Below are 22,517 nucleotides of genomic sequence, written 5' to 3' on the forward strand. Positions count from 1 at the left end.
GGGTCACTTGTGGGGAGTTTCAATAGTTTAGGTACATTAGGGGCTCTCCAAACGCACACCCGCAGACCATTCCATCAAAGTCTGCATTCCAAAACGTCACTACTTCCCTTCCGAGCCCCGACGTGTGCCCATACAGTAGTTTTCTCCCACATATGAGGTATCAGCGTACTCAGGACAAATTGGACAACAACTTTTGGGGTCCAATTTCTCCTGGTACCCTTGGGAAATTAAAAAAATTGGTGACTAAAAGATCATGCTTGTGGAAAAAATACAATTTTTTTATTTTCACGCCCGGGCGTTATAAACTTCTGTGGAGCACTGGGGGGTTCAAAGTGCTCACCACACATCTAGATAAGTTCCTTGGGGGGTCTAGTTTCCAAAATGGTGTCATTTGTGCGGGGTTTTCACTGTTTTGGTACATCAGGGGCTTTCCAAACGCGACATGGTGTCTGATCTCAATTCCAGCCCAAAACGTCAAATGGTGCTGCTTCCCTTCCGAGCTCTGCCATGCGCCCAAATAGTGGTTTACCCCAACATGTGGGGTATCAGCGTACTCAGGACAAATTGCACAATAACTTTTAGGGTCCTGTTAACCTTGGGAAAATAAAAATTTAGGGTGAAAAGATCATTTTTGTGGAAAAAATATGATTTTTTACTTGTACGGCTGTACGTTATAAACTTCTGTGAAGCCCTTGGGGGTTCAAAGTTCTCACCACACATCTAGATAAGTACCTTGGGGGTCTAGTCTCCAAAATGGTGTCATTTGTGGGGGGTTTCCACTGTTTTGGTACATCAGGGGTTTTCCAATCGCGACATGGTGTCTGATCTCAATTCCAGCCAAAAAAGTCAAATGGCGATGCTTCCCCTCTGAGCTCTGCCATGCGCCCAAATATTTGTTTACACCCACATATGGGGTATCAGCGTACTCAGGACAAATTGCACAATAACTTTTAGGGTCCTGTTACCCTTGGGAAAATAAAAATTGGGGGTGAAAAGATCATTTTTGTGGAAAAAATATGATTTTTTAATTGCACCGCTGTATGTTATAATCTTCTGTGAATAAGAGTCAGTGATAAGCGGTCATAGAGGAGCGCTTAGGAATCAACCCAGGGGCAGACAAAAATGTCAGGTCTCCACCGCAGCTCCAGCCGAAAACCTCCAATGGAGGATAGGAGCAAACTTCCACCTGATGAAGACGGATCCTCCGTCGAAACGCGTTGTGGATTAACCCCATCTCTTGTCTGAGTCTCTTTCCTGCGCTCCTAAGACCGTTTCCATTTTCTCATCATCATAATCTTCTGTGAAGCCCTTGTGGGTTCAAAGTTCTCACCACATATCTAGATAAGTTCCTTGGGGGGTCTAGTTTCCAAAATGGGGTCACTTGTGGGGGGTTTCCACTGTTTAGGTACATCAGGGGCTCTCTAAACGTGACATGGAGTCCGATCTGAATTCCAGCCAATTTTGCATTGAAAAAGTCAAACGGCGCTCCTTCCATTCTGAGCTCTGCCATGCGCTGAAACAGTGGTTCCCCCCCACATATCAGGTATCAGCGTACTCAGGACAAATTGCACAATAACTTTTCCAGTCCAATTTCTCCTGTTACCCTTGGTAAAATAAAAAAAATTGAACCTGAAGTATTTTTTTTGTGATAAAAAGGTAAATGTTCATTTTTTTTTAAATATTCAAAAAAAATTCCTGTGATGCACCTGAAGGATTAATAAACTTCTTGAATGTGGTTTTGAGCACCTTAAGGGGTGCAGTTTTTAGAATGGTGTCACTTTTGGGTATTTTCTATCATATAGACCCCTCAAAGTGGCTTCAAATGTGATGTGGTCCGTAAAAATAAAATGGTGTTGCAAAAATGAGAAATCACTGGTCAACTTTTAACCCTTATAACTTCCTAACAAAAAAAAATTTTGGTTCCAAAATTGTGCTGATGTAAAGTAAACATGTGGGAAATGTTATTTATTAAGTTTTTTGTGTGCCGTATCTCTGTGATTTAAGGGCATAAAAATTCAAAGTTGGAAAATTGCGAAATTTTAAAAATTTTTGCCAAATTTCCATTTTTTTTCCACAAAAAAACGCAAGTTATTTGAATGAAATTTTACCACTAACATGAAGTACAATATGTCACGAGAAAACAGTGCCACAATAACCAGGATCCATGGAAGCGTTTCTGAGTTATTACCTCATAAAGGGACAGTGGTCAGAATTGTAAAAATTGGCCCGAGTTAACGTGCAAACCACCCTTGGTGGTGAAGGGGTTAAAGCTTCTAGCAAAAAAAGTAAAATATCAATGTTTATGCCTTACACAGAGGAAAGCCGAAGCGGCACTCACCACCAGTAATTTCAATAAAAAGCACTTTATATCAGTCGCAGTGTGAGCAGGAAGAAGTAGGTACATAAAACAGCTGATGCTCATTGGGGTCTATGTCTGTAACTTTGCGACCAAAATAAAGTGCCTTATATTGAAATTGCCAGTGGAAAGTGCCACTTCTCCTGCTTTTTTATGAAACCCATTGTCAAGGAGGGGGCTCCGGAGGGGACACTCAGAACCCCACCGCTGCCACCAATTTGTCAAAGACCGCAGCCAAGGAAAGTTGTATCTCAAATTCATCCAATGTTATCTTTGGCGCAAACAGCTCTCTGCTGCCCCCTATTGTCCGGACAATTGCACAATTGATTGACGATCAACGGAGGAGGCCGCAGGCTCTGTTTCCACTAATAGGGCGATTATCGGGAAACTAACAGTGAGTGTATGGTATATACCCCTCTGATTCCAACGCATGGAATATATGTATATACCCCTGATACAGTCACTGCAAACTCCACGATAACCCCAGACTACTCGCTGCCACCACCAGTCATTTTTACAGCCTGACTGGATGGTTGATTTCTGGTAGTATATGGCTTCGGGGCGCGGCTTACAAAACAAAAGGAACATAACTATTACATTTTATATTTAATATAAAACAAGGCAGTGTTTATAAAAAATATACAAAGGATTTTACAAAGGAGACAAAACAGTACAACACATACAATACATAAAATAAAAAGGCATAACAGAAGAAACTTATTACGCCGCTCACAGAGATGAGTCAACTTAGCCAAAGGAGAGCACTTCAATTGGGGATGTTCAGCAAATGGGATTCATGCATACATGATGTATAGCTCTCAACAGGAACCAAGATCATAATTCAGCTTGACCTTTCATCAATACCTGAGTAACACCCAGACATCCCACTTGATGACCTCACTTAGGTCAGGTTGTGGGTTATTCTCAGCCCCTCATGATTGTATGAAATTCTCAATTGATGAGATAACTTCTCTCCGGATGATCACAGAAGTTCAAGATCGCCGCCATATTTGGTATCGTTTCCCACATACCAAACGAGACATGGCTGTTGACAGTTATCTGGCCACTATGGATTTGGGGCTAATAGGCAGGTGTTACAGTTATGAAAAAACATGCATCCTCTTCCCTGATTAGCCCAGAAGCTGAAAATGTATGTCCCATCTCCATCGGATTTATACAAACTCCAATATTCATAATATTCTTTTGGAGACATAGATCTGGGCTGGCTATTATAGCATTTCCTTTGCAGTAAACCACACTGTCATTTGAATTCAAAATGCATTTCCTGGAGACAAAGACCCTTCCACTTTGCTATTTATGTGTAAACACAGACACCCTATTGTTGTCGAGCCCTCTGAAAAGAGTTCTCCTGTCTCAATTATCTGTCCAAACCATAACTCTTTGTCTATGCCCAAAAGACATCTTTGTTGTCCTACTGCAAAAGAGAGAGGAGAGGAGGGAGGGTGGGGGTGAATGCCCCTTCACTACTGGCTTCAGAGATTTTAATATTTTTTATGACACCCATGATTTAATACATGTCTTAAGCTGAGCACCTCAAGATATGGCAATTATTATTATTATTATTATTATTATTTTTGGTCAAGGTGAATATTAATCTTTTAGAATATCCTGTAAATGAAAGGGAACCTATCAGCAGGATTGAGCACAGTAACCTACAAACACTGTCAGGCTGGTGCCATTATACTGACTAAAATGATACCTTGAGTGATAAAATCTGTCTTGTTTTTGTTGTTTAATCTTTATTTTCAGTTTTCAATTAATGATATGCCCGTACTCTTGGGCTGCCTGTGGGAGGGGGTTTCATGTGGTGCTCTGATTAGGTATTCATCAGTATGGCTTCTGTCAGGTCAGTGATCCCTCAGTGACCTGTCCCCTATTTTACATTACGAATATTATATATATATATTTATATATCAACAAAGAGCCATATCTCAACTATTAAGTGAAAATTAAGGACCAAAAGAGTTTTAGCATAAAAAATAAATTTTATTGCATAATAATTAAAAACAACAGCAGAGCAACAATGCTAAAACAGGCAGTGGTAGACATAAATGGTAGATGATATCTAGAAAAGAATCCAAGTGGAAAGGGCATTACTCCCTCAAAGTACTCAATGATAAATCACATCCATGTAGTGTAAATATAATCTAGAGTGCCTTATTCATGAATCTGCCATATTTTATATAGTAGAGGTAATAGAGAGTATATCTTTTGCCAAAGAATTTATTTTAATAAATTCACTAGAATGTTAATTCTCAGCTGAGAAAAAAATGGGACCAATATAGTGTAATGTACATGACGCCGTGAGCAGTAACCACCACACGGAGAATAGATTAAATAGGTTACAAAAAGCTGCACCAAACATATGAGCTCACATAAAGTGGCAAAAGTTACAAATAAATACAAGTAATTGCCACAATGTGAGCCGGCATATTCACGAAGAGCAACATAAATAAACAGTTAGTTGCTCAGCAGAATAAACCACATATTAATGTGAATAAAACTGGGTGCAAATTGAAAAGAAAATGCAAATAATAACCTCAGCAAATATTGGCGCAGATAAGCCCATACAAATGACCAAACTAAGGCCAAAGCAAAGTATTCTCTACTAGGCAGAGAAAAAAAGACCTATTCATGCAAGTTGAACCGGATAACAATTGAAAAATAGAGTAACGTAACACTTACATGAAGTGACTATGTGCTGCCACTGCCTGCCGCCTCTACGCGCGTTGCGCCTTGGCTTCCTCAGGAGGCGTAACTCACACTAGCCCCGGAATTGATATATATAGGGTCAATAGGCAATAAACCACATCGCGCAACAGGTGTCATCCCGATTGAGCACATGCGCAATGCCAGACCACAAGACTCCCCATTCAGAAGTCTGAAAGTAAGTGACGCATGCGCTGATGTATCCCGACTCAGTAAATCAGAGATCCTCCTTCAGCGCTCATAGGGAGCAAATGGATACCGCTGCATAAGCAGCAGAACACCACAAGCGCACCTGGTGAGCGTGTCAGGAGATCTCAAGTAGGGAAAATCCTGGGCATGCGTACCAATCAGACAAAAAAACAAAAGAAAAAGATATGATCAAAATGTGAGCAACATTTGTAAAAATATTACTGAAAAAATGATAAAGTGTATAGAATAAAAACAAAAAATTGGATACTAGTGCCAAATGGATTATGCAGAAAATGAGACAAGTGATTTGGTGAATAAAATACAGAAAATAATATCGATAATATCCCCAATAATCAATCCCCAAAATAATGGGGACAAAAAGATGCTACCTAACAATAATGATAGTGATAAATAAGTACCAAATAAATTGTACAGAATATGTAACTAACAGTATTGGTGAACAATAATAAAATACATAGAATATAATAATATTAATAATATCCCCAATGTTCATTCACTCAATCAATGAGGACAAATATCCCAAAGTCTTCTTCTTTGTGAGTGAGATACGCTTCATTTTCTGTGTAATAAACAAGATCCACAACCAAGAGCAGACTGAATGAGGTAAATCGAATGGAATGGAAACTAAAAATAATAAGAATAAAAAAAATATTAAAAACCGAAGCAAAAAATAAAAACCATGTATACACAATATGAGAAATTTTATTTATATTATAAAAAGGATCCAAAACCATTATTCTCATTTAAACCCACTGGTATCATCGTGTTAAGCCTATAGATCCATCTGCTTTCTACCTGTGAAAGAGTTTGAAATAAATTTCCACCCCTCGTACCCAACGATACCTGATCAATTGCAAAAACACGAAGATCATCAGCACGAGAATGATGAAATGCACGAAAATGCCTCGGTAATGTCTTCAATTGGTCCAGATCCTTAGCCTCCTTAGATTTTTCGATATCTCGAACATGCTCGCGAATTCTAATTCTAAGCTCTCTTGTAGTCATTCCTATGTAAATCTTTTTGCAAGAACAACTTGCATAATATATCACACCCTTAGATGAACAGGTAAGGCATTTTCTGATTGAAAAGGTCTTGGAATGATCTGAATTTTGAAATGTATTCATTTTAAGTGTATTAGAACATGCTTTACAAGTTCGACAAGGGTAAAATCCTTGGAGTTCACCAAAAATACCCTTTTGTACTTTTTCGTTGGAGGTTAGATGACTCCTTACAAGTAGATCAGAAAGATTTTTAGATCTTTTGGCTGTAATACAAGGTCTAGATGGCAATGTCTTTTTCAAAATAGGATCTATTTGTAACACATGCCAGTGTTTATTGATTATACCAGTAAAGTTATCCCATTGATCATTAAACGGGGTAATTAGACGAACTTGATTATTATCCCTAGGTTTGGAATTTCTCTTGTATAGCAATTGATCCCTAGGGATTTCTTGTACTCTATTATAAGCTCTACGAATTTGCCTATGACCATATCCTCTTTCTCTAAATCTGGAATATAAATCTGCAGCTTGATTTTGGTATGTCTTTTCCGAAGAGCAAATCCTCTTTGCTCGCAAAAACTGCCCCACTGGAATTGAGCGTATAGTGGATTTTAGATGAGAGGACTTAGCGTGTAGAATTGAATTAGTGGCCGTAGGTTTTCTATATATATCAGTCGATACAGATCCATCATCATTGACTGAAATATCGATGTCCAAAAAACTAACTCTCTTCCCATAGGAATAAGTGAGTTTTATGTTCAGATCGTTATCATTCAATGCAGACATGAATGTTTTTAATTCATCCAACGGGCCCTCCCATACAAACATCACATCATCTATGTATCTCATCCAATTGTGGGCCTTTTCAATATTGGTAACAGGAGAACACTGAAAGATTTCCCTCTCCCAAAAACCCAAAAATAAATTGGCATAAGCCGGAGCACAAGCCGCCCCCATGGCTGTACCTTGAGTTTGCAAAAATACTTGTTCTTTAAATAAAAAACAGTTGTGCGTCAGAATAAATTCTAACAGAATAATTATAAGGGCTGCCAAAAGGGGGTCCAAATTACTATTTCTCAAAAACCAGGAGGTAGCTCTAAGTCCCTGGTCATGGCGAATGGAGGTGTATAACGCCTCCACATCAGCCGTGACAAGGATCATATCATCTCCCAGATGTAGCTGGTCTAACCTCCGTAGAGCCGCAGTTGTATCAAGAATATGGGAGGGTAGAGTGGTCACCAAGGGCTTCAGATAGTAATCTACTATCTGACATATCAGTTCACTAAGTCCTTCCTTTCCGGACACGATAGGACGGCCGGGCGGATCCTCAATGTTCTTATGTATTTTTGGGATTAAATATAAAGTGGGCAGTTTAGGTTTTAAAGATTCAACAAATTCCAAAAGTGATTTGGGGATAATACCCTTCTCATGTGCCTCTAACAGAATATCATTTAGTTCTTTATGATATGCAGGAAGAGGACTGAAAGTCAATTTTTTATAGCAATTAGTGTCCGATAATAATTTATGAGCCTGTTTTTCATAAAGGTCACGTGGCCAAAGAACAAGATTGCCACCTTTATCGGCTCTTTTAAAGATTACATCTTTCCAACCTTGCATTTCCATAATTGCTTTTTTATCACTCATAAAAGTTGGATTAAAGCGATAGTTTTTCTTAAGTTCCTCTATATCATGAGTGACCAATCTCACAAAAGTCTCAACTGCCGAGCATGTGTTAAGGTTAGGAAATTTTTTTGATTTATTAAACAAGGAAACGGGAAAAGAACTCACCGCTTCCATAGGGTTGCTCTCCTCTGCTAAGGATTCTAAAATTTCCAGAGCAGCTTTCTCTTCCTCAGAATTGAGTGACAATCCCATAGTACTTTTCTCATGGAATCTCTTTAGTATCAGTTTTCTCGCGAACAGGTGAACATCTTTTATGACCGTGAAGGAATCTAATTGTTGAGATGGAGAAAAGGATAAACCTTTTTCTAACAATTCTACCTGTTCATTAGATAAAATATGCGAGGATAGATTAATTACCTTAGGTTTATCATTTCTCCTGGTACCAGAGTTAGATTGATATCTTGCACTTCCTCTGCCCCTACCACCATATCTTGTTTTAATACGTCTGGGAGTATAATATTCCCTTTCGTGAGTTGAAGTGGTATTACTGGATATAGAAGACACCGAAGACACAGATGAACTTCTTATCTCTGATTGTTTCTGATCTTCTACTGAAATTCTATTTTGCCAACGAAAGACTTTTTTCTGATCATAATCCATCACATCACGTTGATATTTTTTCATTTTATTTTTACTGATCTGTTGTTCCCATTTCTCCATATCATGATTGAGATCCTGAAAGAAATTTTCCAGGGCCTCTTTTGACAATTTGGCTACCAACTCTTCTTGTAATTTGTTCAGCTCAATATCCAATTCTTCCAAAATAGAAGCATTTTTGATATTGATGATCTCCATAAAAGACATAGAGCATGCTGAGGAAACACTTTCCCATTTAGATATTAACTCAGTATCATCCAGACTAAAGGTTGGATAGAGTTGTATCCGCAGGCCACGTGGAATGATTTTTTGTTTAATATAATTATCTAGGGATGTTTTAGTCCACCAAATCCTAGTTTTTTTATTAACCAAGTTTTTATATTTCATCATTAATCCTTTATCATCATATTGGGTATGATTAAAATTAGCAATTGAGCTCTGTTTGAATAAATCCAATGCTTTATCCTGCCAGACCTTTTCCCTGGCTTGGGAGTCTTGTGGTCTGGCATTGCGCATGTGCTCAATCGGGATGACACCTGTTGCGCGATGTGGTTTATTGCCTATTGACCCTATATATATCAATTCCGGGGCTAGTGTGAGTTACGCCTCCTGAGGAAGCCAAGGCGCAACGCGCGTAGAGGCGGCAGGCAGTGGCAGCACATAGTCACTTCATGTAAGTGTTACGTTACTCTATTTTTCAATTGTTATCCGGTTCAACTTGCATGAATAGGTCTTTTTTTCTCTGCCTAGTAGAGAATACTTTGCTTTGGCCTTAGTTTGGTCATTTGTATGGGCTTATCTGCGCCAATATTTGCTGAGGTTATTATTTGCATTTTCTTTTCAATTTGCACCCAGTTTTATTCACATTAATATGTGGTTTATTCTGCTGAGCAACTAACTGTTTATTTATGTTGCTCTTCGTGAATATGCCGGCTCACATTGTGGCAATTACTTGTATTTATTTGTAACTTTTGCCACTTTATGTGAGCTCATATGTTTGGTGCAGCTTTTTGTAACCTATTTAATCTATTCTCCGTGTGGTGGTTACTGCTCACGGCGTCATGTACATTACACTATATTGGTCCCATTTTTTTCTCAGCTGAGAATTAACATTCTAGTGAATTTATTAAAATAAATTCTTTGGCAAAAGATATACTCTCTATTACCTCTACTATATAAAATATGGCAGATTCATGAATAAGGCACTCTAGATTATATTTACACTACATGGATGTGATTTATCATTGAGTACTTTGAGGGAGTAATGCCCTTTCCACTTGGATTCTTTTCTAGATATCATCTACCATTTATGTCTACCACTGCCTGTTTTAGCATTGTTGCTCTGCTGTTGTTTTTAATTATTATGCAATAAAATTTATTTTTTATGCTAAAACTCTTTTGGTCCTTAATTTTCACTTAATAGTTGAGATATGGCTCTTTGTTGATATATACTGTTTTCTGAGTTATGCTATTACTTATTTCCCATTAACAGGGGATTTTTTTGGTACTTAATGTATATTTTCTGTTTTACCACAGTTTAATTCCCTATGATGGATTTCAAAGCCAGGGAAAAGGTCTGGCAGGATAAAGCATTGGATTTATTCAAACAGAGCTCAATTGCTAATTTTAATCATACCCAATATGATGATAAAGGATTAATGATGAAATATAAAAACTTGGTTAATAAAAAAACTAGGATTTGGTGGACTAAAACATCCCTAGATAATTATATTAAACAAAAAATCATTCCACGTGGCCTGCGGATACAACTCTATCCAACCTTTAGTCTGGATGATACTGAGTTAATATCTAAATGGGAAAGTGTTTCCTCAGCATGCTCTATGTCTTTTATGGAGATCATCAATATCAAAAATGCTTCTATTTTGGAAGAATTGGATATTGAGCTGAACAAATTACAAGAAGAGTTGGTAGCCAAATTGTCAAAAGAGGCCCTGGAAAATTTCTTTCAGGATCTCAATCATGATATGGAGAAATGGGAACAACAGATCAGTAAAAATAAAATGAAAAAATATCAACGTGATGTGATGGATTATGATCAGAAAAAAGTCTTTCGTTGGCAAAATAGAATTTCAGTAGAAGATCAGAAACAATCAGAGATAAGAAGTTCATCTGTGTCTTCGGTGTCTTCTATATCCAGTAATACCACTTCAACTCACGAAAGGGAATATTATACTCCCAGACGTATTAAAACAAGATATGGTGGTAGGGGCAGAGGAAGTGCAAGATATCAATCTAACTCTGGTACCAGGAGAAATGATAAACCTAAGGTAATTAATCTATCCTCGCATATTTTATCTAATGAACAGGTAGAATTGTTAGAAAAAGGTTTATCCTTTTCTCCATCTCAACAATTAGATTCCTTCACGGTCATAAAAGATGTTCACCTGTTCGCGAGAAAACTGATACTAAAGAGATTCCATGAGAAAAGTACTATGGGATTGTCACTCAATTCTGAGGAAGAGAAAGCTGCTCTGGAAATTTTAGAATCCTTAGCAGAGGAGAGCAACCCTATGGAAGCGGTGAGTTCTTTTCCCGTTTCCTTGTTTAATAAATCAAAAAAATTTCCTAACCTTAACACATGCTCGGCAGTTGAGACTTTTGTGAGATTGGTCACTCATGATATAGAGGAACTTAAGAAAAACTATCGCTTTAATCCAACTTTTATGAGTGATAAAAAAGCAATTATGGAAATGCAAGGTTGGAAAGATGTAATCTTTAAAAGAGCCGATAAAGGTGGCAATCTTGTTCTTTGGCCACGTGACCTTTATGAAAAACAGGCTCATAAATTATTATCGGACACTAATTGCTATAAAAAATTGACTTTCAGTCCTCTTCCTGCATATCATAAAGAACTAAATGATATTCTGTTAGAGGCACATGAGAAGGGTATTATCCCCAAATCACTTTTGGAATTTGTTGAATCTTTAAAACCTAAACTGCCCACTTTATATTTAATCCCAAAAATACATAAGAACATTGAGGATCCGCCCGGCCGTCCTATCGTGTCCGGAAAGGAAGGACTTAGTGAACTGATATGTCAGATAGTAGATTACTATCTGAAGCCCTTGGTGACCACTCTACCCTCCCATATTCTTGATACAACTGCGGCTCTACGGAGGTTAGACCAGCTACATCTGGGAGATGATATGATCCTTGTCACGGCTGATGTGGAGGCGTTATACACCTCCATTCGCCATGACCAGGGACTTAGAGCTACCTCCTGGTTTTTGAGAAATAGTAATTTGGACCCCCTTTTGGCAGCCCTTATAATTATTCTGTTAGAATTTATTCTGACGCACAACTGTTTTTTATTTAAAGAACAAGTATTTTTGCAAACTCAAGGTACAGCCATGGGGGCGGCTTGTGCTCCGGCTTATGCCAATTTATTTTTGGGTTTTTGGGAGAGGGAAATCTTTCAGTGTTCTCCTGTTACCAATATTGAAAAGGCCCACAATTGGATGAGATACATAGATGATGTGATGTTTGTATGGGAGGGCCCGTTGGATGAATTAAAAACATTCATGTCTGCATTGAATGATAACGATCTGAACATAAAACTCACTTATTCCTATGGGAAGAGAGTTAGTTTTTTGGACATCGATATTTCAGTCAATGATGATGGATCTGTATCGACTGATATATATAGAAAACCTACGGCCACTAATTCAATTCTACACGCTAAGTCCTCTCATCTAAAATCCACTATACGCTCAATTCCAGTGGGGCAGTTTTTGCGAGCAAAGAGGATTTGCTCTTCGGAAAAGACATACCAAAATCAAGCTGCAGATTTATATTCCAGATTTAGAGAAAGAGGATATGGTCATAGGCAAATTCGTAGAGCTTATAATAGAGTACAAGAAATCCCTAGGGATCAATTGCTATACAAGAGAAATTCCAAACCTAGGGATAATAATCAAGTTCGTCTAATTACCCCGTTTAATGATCAATGGGATAACTTTACTGGTATAATCAATAAACACTGGCATGTGTTACAAATAGATCCTATTTTGAAAAAGACATTGCCATCTAGACCTTGTATTACAGCCAAAAGATCTAAAAATCTTTCTGATCTACTTGTAAGGAGTCATCTAACCTCCAACGAAAAAGTACAAAAGGGTATTTTTGGTGAACTCCAAGGATTTTACCCTTGTCGAACTTGTAAAGCATGTTCTAATACACTTAAAATGAATACATTTCAAAATTCAGATCATTCCAAGACCTTTTCAATCAGAAAATGCCTTACCTGTTCATCTAAGGGTGTGATATATTATGCAAGTTGTTCTTGCAAAAAGATTTACATAGGAATGACTACAAGAGAGCTTAGAATTAGAATTCGCGAGCATGTTCGAGATATCGAAAAATCTAAGGAGGCTAAGGATCTGGACCAATTGAAGACATTACCGAGGCATTTTCGTGCATTTCATCATTCTCGTGCTGATGATCTTCGTGTTTTTGCAATTGATCAGGTATCGTTGGGTACGAGGGGTGGAAATTTATTTCAAACTCTTTCACAGGTAGAAAGCAGATGGATCTATAGGCTTAACACGATGATACCAGTGGGTTTAAATGAGAATAATGGTTTTGGATCCTTTTTATAATATAAATAAAATTTCTCATATTGTGTATACATGGTTTTTATTTTTTGCTTCGGTTTTTAATATTTTTTTTATTCTTATTATTTTTAGTTTCCATTCCATTCGATTTACCTCATTCAGTCTGCTCTTGGTTGTGGATCTTGTTTATTACACAGAAAATGAAGCGTATCTCACTCACAAAGAAGAAGACTTTGGGATATTTGTCCTCATTGATTGAGTGAATGAACATTGGGGATATTATTAATATTATTATATTCTATGTATTTTATTATTGTTCACCAATACTGTTAGTTACATATTCTGTACAATTTATTTGGTACTTATTTATCACTATCATTATTGTTAGGTAGCATCTTTTTGTCCCCATTATTTTGGGGATTGATTATTGGGGATATTATCGATATTATTTTCTGTATTTTATTCACCAAATCACTTGTCTCATTTTCTGCATAATCCATTTGGCACTAGTATCCAATTTTTTGTTTTTATTCTATACACTTTATCATTTTTTCAGTAATATTTTTACAAATGTTGCTCACATTTTGATCATATCTTTTTCTTTTGTTTTTTTGTCTGATTGGTACGCATGCCCAGGATTTTCCCTACTTGAGATCTCCTGACACGCTCACCAGGTGCGCTTGTGGTGTTCTGCTGCTTATGCAGCGGTATCCATTTGCTCCCTATGAGCGCTGAAGGAGGATCTCTGATTTACTGAGTCGGGATACATCAGCGCATGCGTCACTTACTTTCAGACTTCTGAATGGGGAGTCTTGTGGTCTGGCATTGCGCATGTGCTCAATCGGGATGACACCTGTTGCGCGATGTGGTTTATTGCCTATTGACCCTATATATATCAATTCCGGGGCTAGTGTGAGTTACGCCTCCTGAGGAAGCCAAGGCGCAACGCGCGTAGAGGCGGCAGGCAGTGGCAGCACATAGTCACTTCATGTAAGTGTTACGTTACTCTATTTTTCAATTGTTATCCGGTTCAACTTGCATGAATAGGTCTTTTTTTCTCTGCCTAGTAGAGAATACTTTGCTTTGGCCTTAGTTTGGTCATTTGTATGGGCTTATCTGCGCCAATATTTGCTGAGGTTATTATTTGCATTTTCTTTTCAATTTGCACCCAGTTTTATTCACATTAATATGTGGTTTATTCTGCTGAGCAACTAACTGTTTATTTATGTTGCTCTTCGTGAATATGCCGGCTCACATTGTGGCAATTACTTGTATTTATTTGTAACTTTTGCCACTTTATGTGAGCTCATATGTTTGGTGCAGCTTTTTGTAACCTATTTAATCTATTCTCCGTGTGGTGGTTACTGCTCACGGCGTCATGTACATTACACTATATTGGTCCCATTTTTTTCTCAGCTGAGAATTAACATTCTAGTGAATTTATTAAAATAAATTCTTTGGCAAAAGATATACTCTCTATTACCTCTACTATATAAAATATGGCAGATTCATGAATAAGGCACTCTAGATTATATTTACACTACATGGATGTGATTTATCATTGAGTACTTTGAGGGAGTAATGCCCTTTCCACTTGGATTCTTTTCTAGATATCATCTACCATTTATGTCTACCACTGCCTGTTTTAGCATTGTTGCTCTGCTGTTGTTTTTAATTATTATGCAATAAAATTTATTTTTTATGCTAAAACTCTTTTGGTCCTTAATTTTCACTTAATAGTTGAGATATGGCTCTTTGTTGATATATACTGTTTTCTGAGTTATGCTATTACTTATTTCCCATTAACAGGGGATTTTTTTGGTACTTAATATATATTTATATATATTGTGGGGAATAGACAGCTCAGCTGGGATCTTTGCTTTGGCACAAGCGTGTGGCTATGAAGTCACTTCAGCAGACTAGCAAGTTCCACATGAATATGGACATGGCATATTTATTGTGCACACTTGTTATTCAATGTTACACATGCCAAACATGAAATAAAACATCTAAGGCCGTCTGGCCACTAACTAACAATAGCAGGCTAACTACAAAATAAACCTATATAACAGCAAAGAAGTCCATGTAATCTTACTGTGTCAGCTCCCAGCTCAGCAGACGAGATAGACTGAGAGATCCCAGCTCCTCCTGATTATATCAGCTGGACTAGTCAGGAAACCAAAACCTGGATTGAATAAGTGGAGGGGGAACTACCAGTCCTTTCCATGCTGATCACTAAGGAAACCAGGACTGGATTACAGTGAAATAAACTGGCTTCATCATCAGTACAGGGAGACATATGAAATGAAACGGGGAGAAATATACCTGTTTTCTAGTACCTCTCCCCTTGGCACCTCACACACCCCCCTCCTCTGTTCGAGCCCGTGGGGTCGGACACGACGAGTCACCAAGCAGTGCGTTCTAGACAACGCATCTGCATTTCTGTGCGCTGTGCCCGCCCTGTGCTCAACGGAAAATTTAAACCCTTGTAATGCTAAGAACCAGCGTGTCACCGGCGCATTGCCTTCTTTTGCCCGGGACATCCACGTTAAGGGCGAATGGTCCGTCACTAGTCTAAACTGGCGACCTAGTAAATAATAGCGCAAGGTGCACAGGGCCCATTTCACAGCCAGGGCTTCCCGCTCAACTACACTGTAGTTCTTTTCTGCCCTCGTAAGCTTTCTGCTTAGATAGGCCACTGGGTGTTCCTCGCCATTTACTTCTTGAGACAAAACCGCGCTGAGGCCCACCCCAGAGGCGTCCGTTTGGACAATAAACTCCCGTTTAAAGTCTGGTGCAACCAACACTGGTTGGTCACAGAGGACTGTTTTCAATCGCTGAAAGGCCTCCTCTGCTTCTGCGTTCCACTTTATTGTGACAGATTTCGACCCCATAGTAAGATCTGTGAGAGGAGCTGCGATGGTCGCAAAATGTTTGATGAACCGCCTATAATAACCAACGATCCCTAAAAAAGCTCCAACCTGTTTTTTGGTTACCGGTCGTGGCCAATTTTTAATAGCGTCCACTTTATTGGCTTGAGGCTTCACGACGCCAATCCTTTGCTATATCCCAGATAGCGAGCCTCTTCCAATCCCAACGTACATTTCTTGGGATTGGCAGTCAACCCAGCTGTTTTTAGGGAGTCTAAGACGGCTTGTACTTTTGACAAATGCGTGTCCCAGTCATCGCTAAAGATAATGATGTCGTCCAAGTACGCGGATGCATACTGGCCATGGGGTTTTAGGACAATATCCATTAGTCGTTGGAAGGTGGCTGCGGCACCATGCAACCCAAATGGCATATCTCGGTACTGGAATAATCCCTGGGGCGTAACAAAGGCAGTTTTCTCTTTGGCTGATTCCGTGAGGGGAATCTGACAATAACCTTTTGTTAACTCAATAGTGGATATGTACCTGGCCAAACCCAGTCTCTCTATCAGTTCATCGACTCTTGGCATCGGGTAGGCATCGAATTTCGATACTTCATTTACTTTCCAAAAATCGTTACAAAATCGGATAGTCCCATCGGGTTTGGGCACCAGTACGATAGGGCTAGCCCAATCACTCCGGGACTCCTCAATGACCCCGAGCTCTAACATCTTCTTTACTTCCCGGGCAATGGCTTGTCTCCGAGCCTCCGGAATTCAATATGGTTTTAGCCGTACCCGCGCCTGTGGATCAGTAACAATGTCATGTTTAATTAGGTGAGTCCGACCAGGAAGTTCCGAGAAAATATCTGCGTTCCTCTGTATGAACTCCCTGGTCTCTCGTTTTTGGCTTTCGGAGAGCGTGTCTGCAATACCCACTTCTGGTGGAGTTACCTGGGGGTCCTTTACCTTAGAAGGTGGTGCCCCTCGAGGCCCATTCTCAAGGGCAGCTCCTGCCACCAGACTCTCCCTGTCCCGCCAGGCCTTAAGCAAGTTTATGTGGTATATTTGTTCGGGCTTTCTCTTGTCTGGTTGGTGTATCTTATAATTTACTTCACCTATTCGTTCCAGCACTTCGCATTGTCCCTGCCATTTCGCAAGAAATGTATTCTCTACGGTAGGCACCAATACCAACACCCTGTCTCCGGGTTGAAAGACTCGTGTTTTTGGCACTCGGTTGTATACCGTGCTTTGGGCATGTTGTGCGCGCTCTAAACACTCTTTAACTATTGGCATAACTGCTGCAATTCGGTCCTGCGTAAGTGTTATGTGTTCAATTACACTGCGATAAGGAGTCACCTCTTGTTCCCAAGTCTCCTTGGCAATATCTAACAGGCCTCTAGGACACCGCCCATAAACCAACTCAAAAGGTGAAAAGCCTGTGGAGGATTGGGGTACCTCACGTATAGCGAACAGGAGGTATGGTAGTAGGGCATCCCAATCTCTCCAGTCCTTATCCACCACCCTTTTCAACATTCCCTTTAAGGTTTTGTTAAAGCGCTCCACCAAACCGTCAGTCTGAGGGTGATATACTGAGGTACGCAAATAGGAGATTTTTAGTAGTTTACATAAATCCTTAAGTATACGAGACATAAAGGGGGTCCCTTGATCCGTACGCATCTCTTTCGGAATGCCGGTGCGGGAAAACATATTAACCAGCTCCTTTGAAATTGATTTCGCATTGGCATTCCGCAAGGGCACTGCTTCGGGATAACGCGTGGCGTAATCCAATATTACCAAAATGTACTGATGACCCCTGGCAGATTTAACTAATGGACCGACTATATCCATTGCTATCCTCTCGAAGGGCACCTCTATTATTGGTAAGGGCACTAAGGGGCTTCAAAAATGTGACATAGGTGCGGTCACTTGACACGTAGGACATGACCGACAGTACTGGGTATTGTCTCCCACTAGACCCGGCCAAAAGAAACGTTGCAGAATACGGTGTTTTGTCTTTTCTACTGCCAGGTGTCCTCCCAAGGGATGTTTATGTGACAACTCCAAAACTACCTGGTGAAAGGACTTAGGTACCACTAGTTGTTCTACCACCACCCCTCGCACCTTGTCTATGTGATACAACATATCCTGCTGCACCGCCACGTGTGGGAACTCATTTTGAGCCCCTGGGTACAATGGTCTTCCCTCGGAGACCTTTATGTTTTCCCACGCCCTTGCTAGAGTAGGATCCTGGTGCTGAGCGGTCCTGAACTTACCACGGGCCACCTCAAGATCAGGCATTTCTAAAACATCCTCTAGCTGGTCTGCCTCGCCTGCATACACAGCCAGAGGAGAGTCCGCAGATTCTAGTACTTCCTCTGAGATGGATTCTCCGTCGTCTTGCTACAATGGTTCAGGGGCTAGCTCCATAGTACCGTCTTCAACTAGAGGGTTCATGCCACTTTTGAAGTTCCACAAGTCCCAAAATAAGGGAAAGTCTCTCCCCAGGATTACACTGTGTCCCATAGACTTTATGACTGCCGCCTGATGTCTTTTGGTCCCTACTGGCGTGGCAAGAGTAACCCAAGCAGTGGGGTAGTTCTTAGTATCCCCATGGATGCAACTAATGCCCACGGTTAAGTTCGTTAGGGCACTAGAGTCCACCAAACTGGCATGTACCAAAGTTACTTGACTGCCGGAATCCAAGACGGCATTCACACTATAACCGTCAACCTCGATGTGGCACACGTATTGTTCATTTCCCGTGAGGGTCTCCACCACACAGACTGACTGCACATATAACGAAAGACGCCTCATAGCGTTACAGTCCATTGGCTCTGTAGTCATTGGGCAGTTAGCTGCTACATGGCCAAGCCCGCGACATCGCCAACATTGTATAGGCCCTTGTCTCCTCGATGGAGATCCCAGACGAGGTCTACTGGCTTGATGTGAGCCCGTACCACCTCCATAGTCCTATGTAGGTCTGCTACCCTTCATTGTGACGTTCTCTTCTTTTGAAGATGAAGTAGGTTTCGCAGGACTCTCCAGCGATTTCTTGGGGAGCCAGTGGGGTGCTAACTTCCCTTGGAGTAGGCTTTCAGATGCATTGTAGCATTCGACCATATTCACCAACTGGTCAGCGGTAGTTGGGTCACCCTGTCCAACCCACCTCTGGATCTTAGCGGGTAAGGACCACAGGTACTTGTCTAGAACGACACGCTCCACCATCTGTGCGGACGTCAAAGCCTCTGGTTGCAGCCATTTTTTTACTAGATGGATGAGATCATGCATTTGTGAGCGGGCTGGCTGATGCGCCACAAAATTCCATAAATGCACCCTCTGTGCGCGTACATACGTGTTTACTCCCAGCCTTGCCAGGATTTCGCCTTTGAGTTTGATATAGTCCATAGCATCCGCTCCACTCAGATCGTAATAGGCCTTTTGCGGATCTCCGCTCAGAAATGGAGCAACTACCTCAGCCCATCTGTCCAGCGGTAAGTGCTCACGTTCTGCAATACGTTCAAACACGGTGAGGTATGCTTCCACATCATCGTCTGCGGTCATTTTAAGCAAAGTCTTCTGTACGGCTTTCTGCGCACTAGCAGTGCTTTGTGCACGGTCTCCCTCATCTCGGGGTTGCCGAACCAAGGCCTGTTTTATTGCCTCCAACTGCTCTTGCTGCATCTGGTGTTGCTGCTCCAGAGCCTTCTGGAAGCAAGTAATAGTCTGCTGTTGTTGCACATTTGCTTGCAATAACTGCTTCACTAGTTCCTCCATATTACTGGACTCTTGGGTCTTCAAAAGTGCAGAAGCTTTCAGCCAGTAAACAGCGTTTTCTCTGCAGTCACAGTCCAGCAGCCACAGTTGCCCGCATTCGAAACACCATTTGTGGGGAATAGATAGCTCAGCTGGGATCTTTGCTTTGGCACAAGCGTGTGGCTATGAAGTCACTTCAGCAGACTAGCAAGTTCCACATGAATATGGACACGGCATATTTATTGTGCACACTTGTTATTCAATGTTACACATGCCAAACATGAAATAAAACATCTAAGGCCGTCTGGCCACTAACTAACAATAGCAGGCTAACTACAAAATAAACCTATATAACAGCAAAGAAGTCCATGTAATCTTACTGTGTCAGCTCCCAGCTCAGCAGACGAGATAGACTGAGAGATCCCAGCTCCTCCTGATTATATCAGCTGGACCAGTCAGGAAACCAAAACCTGGATTGAATAAGTGGAGGGGGAACTACCAGTCCTTTCCATGCTGATCACTAAGGAAACCAGGACTGGATCACAGTGAAATAAACTGGCTTTATCATCAGTACAGGGAGACATATGAAATGAAACGGGGAGAAATATACCTGTTTTCTAGTACCTCTCCCCTTGGCACCTCACAATATATATATACATATATATGAACAACGACAAAGCAAAGTTCAGCAATAACGTGAGCAATCCAGGATGCTGTTAAAAATGTTTTTCTTTTTATTCATAAATCCATTAAAATGCAATGGTCCAAGCAGTTCAAAACAGCAATAACGCAGGAAAGTCGTGCAGATAGGACTACGCGTTTCAGCGGTAGAACCCGCCTTCTTCACGGTCCAGAATCTATGTTTTGAACTGCTTGGACCATTGCATTTTAATGGATTTATGAATAAAAAGAAAAATTTTTTTAACAGCATCCTGGATTGCTCACGTTATTGCTGGACTTTGCTTTGTCGTTGTTCACATTTGTATGGATGGACTCCTACATCCAGATCCGGGCACAACGGAGTTAACCAGGTCAGCTGAGGTTCCAGGTGGTTCACAGGAGTGAGCTGGTCTACATTGTTGGATTTATATACATACATATATATATACTGTATATATATATATATATATATATATATATATATATAGAAAAAAAATCCCCTTCTGCAGGCAGAGGTGCCTGCGCTGCAGCATGATCGCATCTATAATGTGTTATTAATTTCTTTGATGTTATCCATAAATTCATTAAAAAAAATCAGTTTGAGAATGGCGCCAGCCTCACCTGCGCAGTAGCAGCTACTGGTGATCTGAAAGCCGGTACTGCACAGGCGCTGGCGGTGCCATCTTGCTAGAGAAGAAAAAATTCTCCTCCAAGATGGCGCTGCTGACACCTGCGCTGTAGCACCCACAGGCCCACCCCGGAGCACCAGCATATCATTAACTGAAAATAAAGATTAAACAACAACCACAAGACGGACTTCATCACCCAAGGTCTCATTTTAATCAGTATAACGGTGCTGATCTGACACTGTCTGTAGGTTACTGTGCACAAACCTGCTGACAGGTTCTCTTTAATTTATATACCAAAGATTACTATAGATTACATCTTCTTGGCCATGCATTCATCTGATTCAGGTATTGTGACTCCAAGCAAAGGCTGAAATTAGCTCAATGTTACGATGCTACAGGTACAAAGCACCTCTACCCATCTACAATGGCAGATGCCATTCTATCATATTGATAATCGGTCCATCAACTCATCCCACTCCAGTGGAAGCACTGATTTTCAACCACATGGTCATTCTTTCACTGAGCTTCAGTGTGCCCACCTATTCTTCACATCTCTAAAATGGGGTAATCCATATATTCACCCCCTATTTTTTATTTTAATTCTATTTTTTACAGGAATATGGTACCCAGGGCCTGGAGGAGAGTCTACTCTCCTCCAGACCCTGGGTACCATCCGCACATGAAGCGCTCACTTTATGCATGGTGGGCATAGCCACATTCGTAAAATGAGCATTTCAATGCAATCCTTTGGCGGCGGAATCGCTACAATTCCGCAGAATTAATGAACATGCTGCTGATTTTACCGCTATGTGATTCCGCAGCGGAAAAATCGGCAGCATTAGCACACCAATTGCGGAATCCCATAGGATTGCATGGGAATGCGTTTTATTAGTGTTTTTTAAGCATTTCCGCGGCGGCAAAAATGCTGCGGAAAAGCTTAAAAAACGCAACATGGGCACACAGCCTTAAACAGCTGGGCTCCAGAGGCAGTCTTGGTTCAGCAGGGCTGGAGAGAGGATCTCTAGTGGTTTGTGGTTTGAGATCTGTATTTTGAGAAGGAGAGGTCTGATCTTGAGTCTATATTATGTTATTTAAGGGCTTATGGGGACTAAAAAACTATCTGAGCTTTTAGTCAACCTCCTCGGGTCCAACGCCGTCCCCTTAGCCTCTGCTCCAGTTGTTATGAGTGCGGCAGCCAATCACTAAGGTCAGCAGGTAGTGCTGTCTACATCAGCAGGGCTGCTGTGCTCAGTGATTGACTGCCGCACCGTGAATATTACGTCGCTGCTGCAGACGAACAACAAAGACTGTAGCAGCTGCGAGAAACAACGCTGGACCCTAGTAGAGTGAGTAAAACAGTGGGTTTGTTTGTTTTTATGCCTCCCTGAGCCTTTGGAGCAATAATGTTTGAAACTGAATAATCCCCTTTAAGCCTCCAAAATAAGAGTTTTGGA

General features: G+C 40.6%; 2 long non-coding RNA genes across 2 annotated transcripts; one reads left to right on the forward strand and one right to left on the reverse strand.

The window, feature by feature from the left end:
• Nucleotides 1-4,296: 4,296 nt before the first annotated feature.
• LOC141101255 (uncharacterized) lies at nt 4,297-9,051 on the reverse strand. Its single transcript, XR_012234919.1, has 3 exons — nt 8,339-9,051; nt 8,087-8,250; nt 4,297-5,920 (listed from the first exon to the last, which is right to left on the reverse strand). It is a non-coding gene; the product is annotated as an uncharacterized lncRNA (long non-coding RNA).
• A 22-nt stretch (nt 9,052-9,073) lies between these two features.
• Nucleotides 9,074-14,974, forward strand: LOC141101256 (uncharacterized). Its single transcript, XR_012234920.1, has 3 exons — nt 9,074-10,866; nt 10,955-11,118; nt 13,285-14,974. It is a non-coding gene; the product is annotated as an uncharacterized lncRNA (long non-coding RNA).
• The last annotated feature ends 7,543 nt before the right edge of the window (nt 14,975-22,517 follow it).

This window comes from Dendrobates tinctorius, unplaced genomic scaffold, assembly GCF_039654945.1.
Source record: "Dendrobates tinctorius isolate UK_male_01 unplaced genomic scaffold, ASM3965494v1 ptg000116l, whole genome shotgun sequence".
Classification (NCBI taxonomy): Eukaryota; Metazoa; Chordata; class Amphibia; order Anura; family Dendrobatidae; genus Dendrobates; species Dendrobates tinctorius.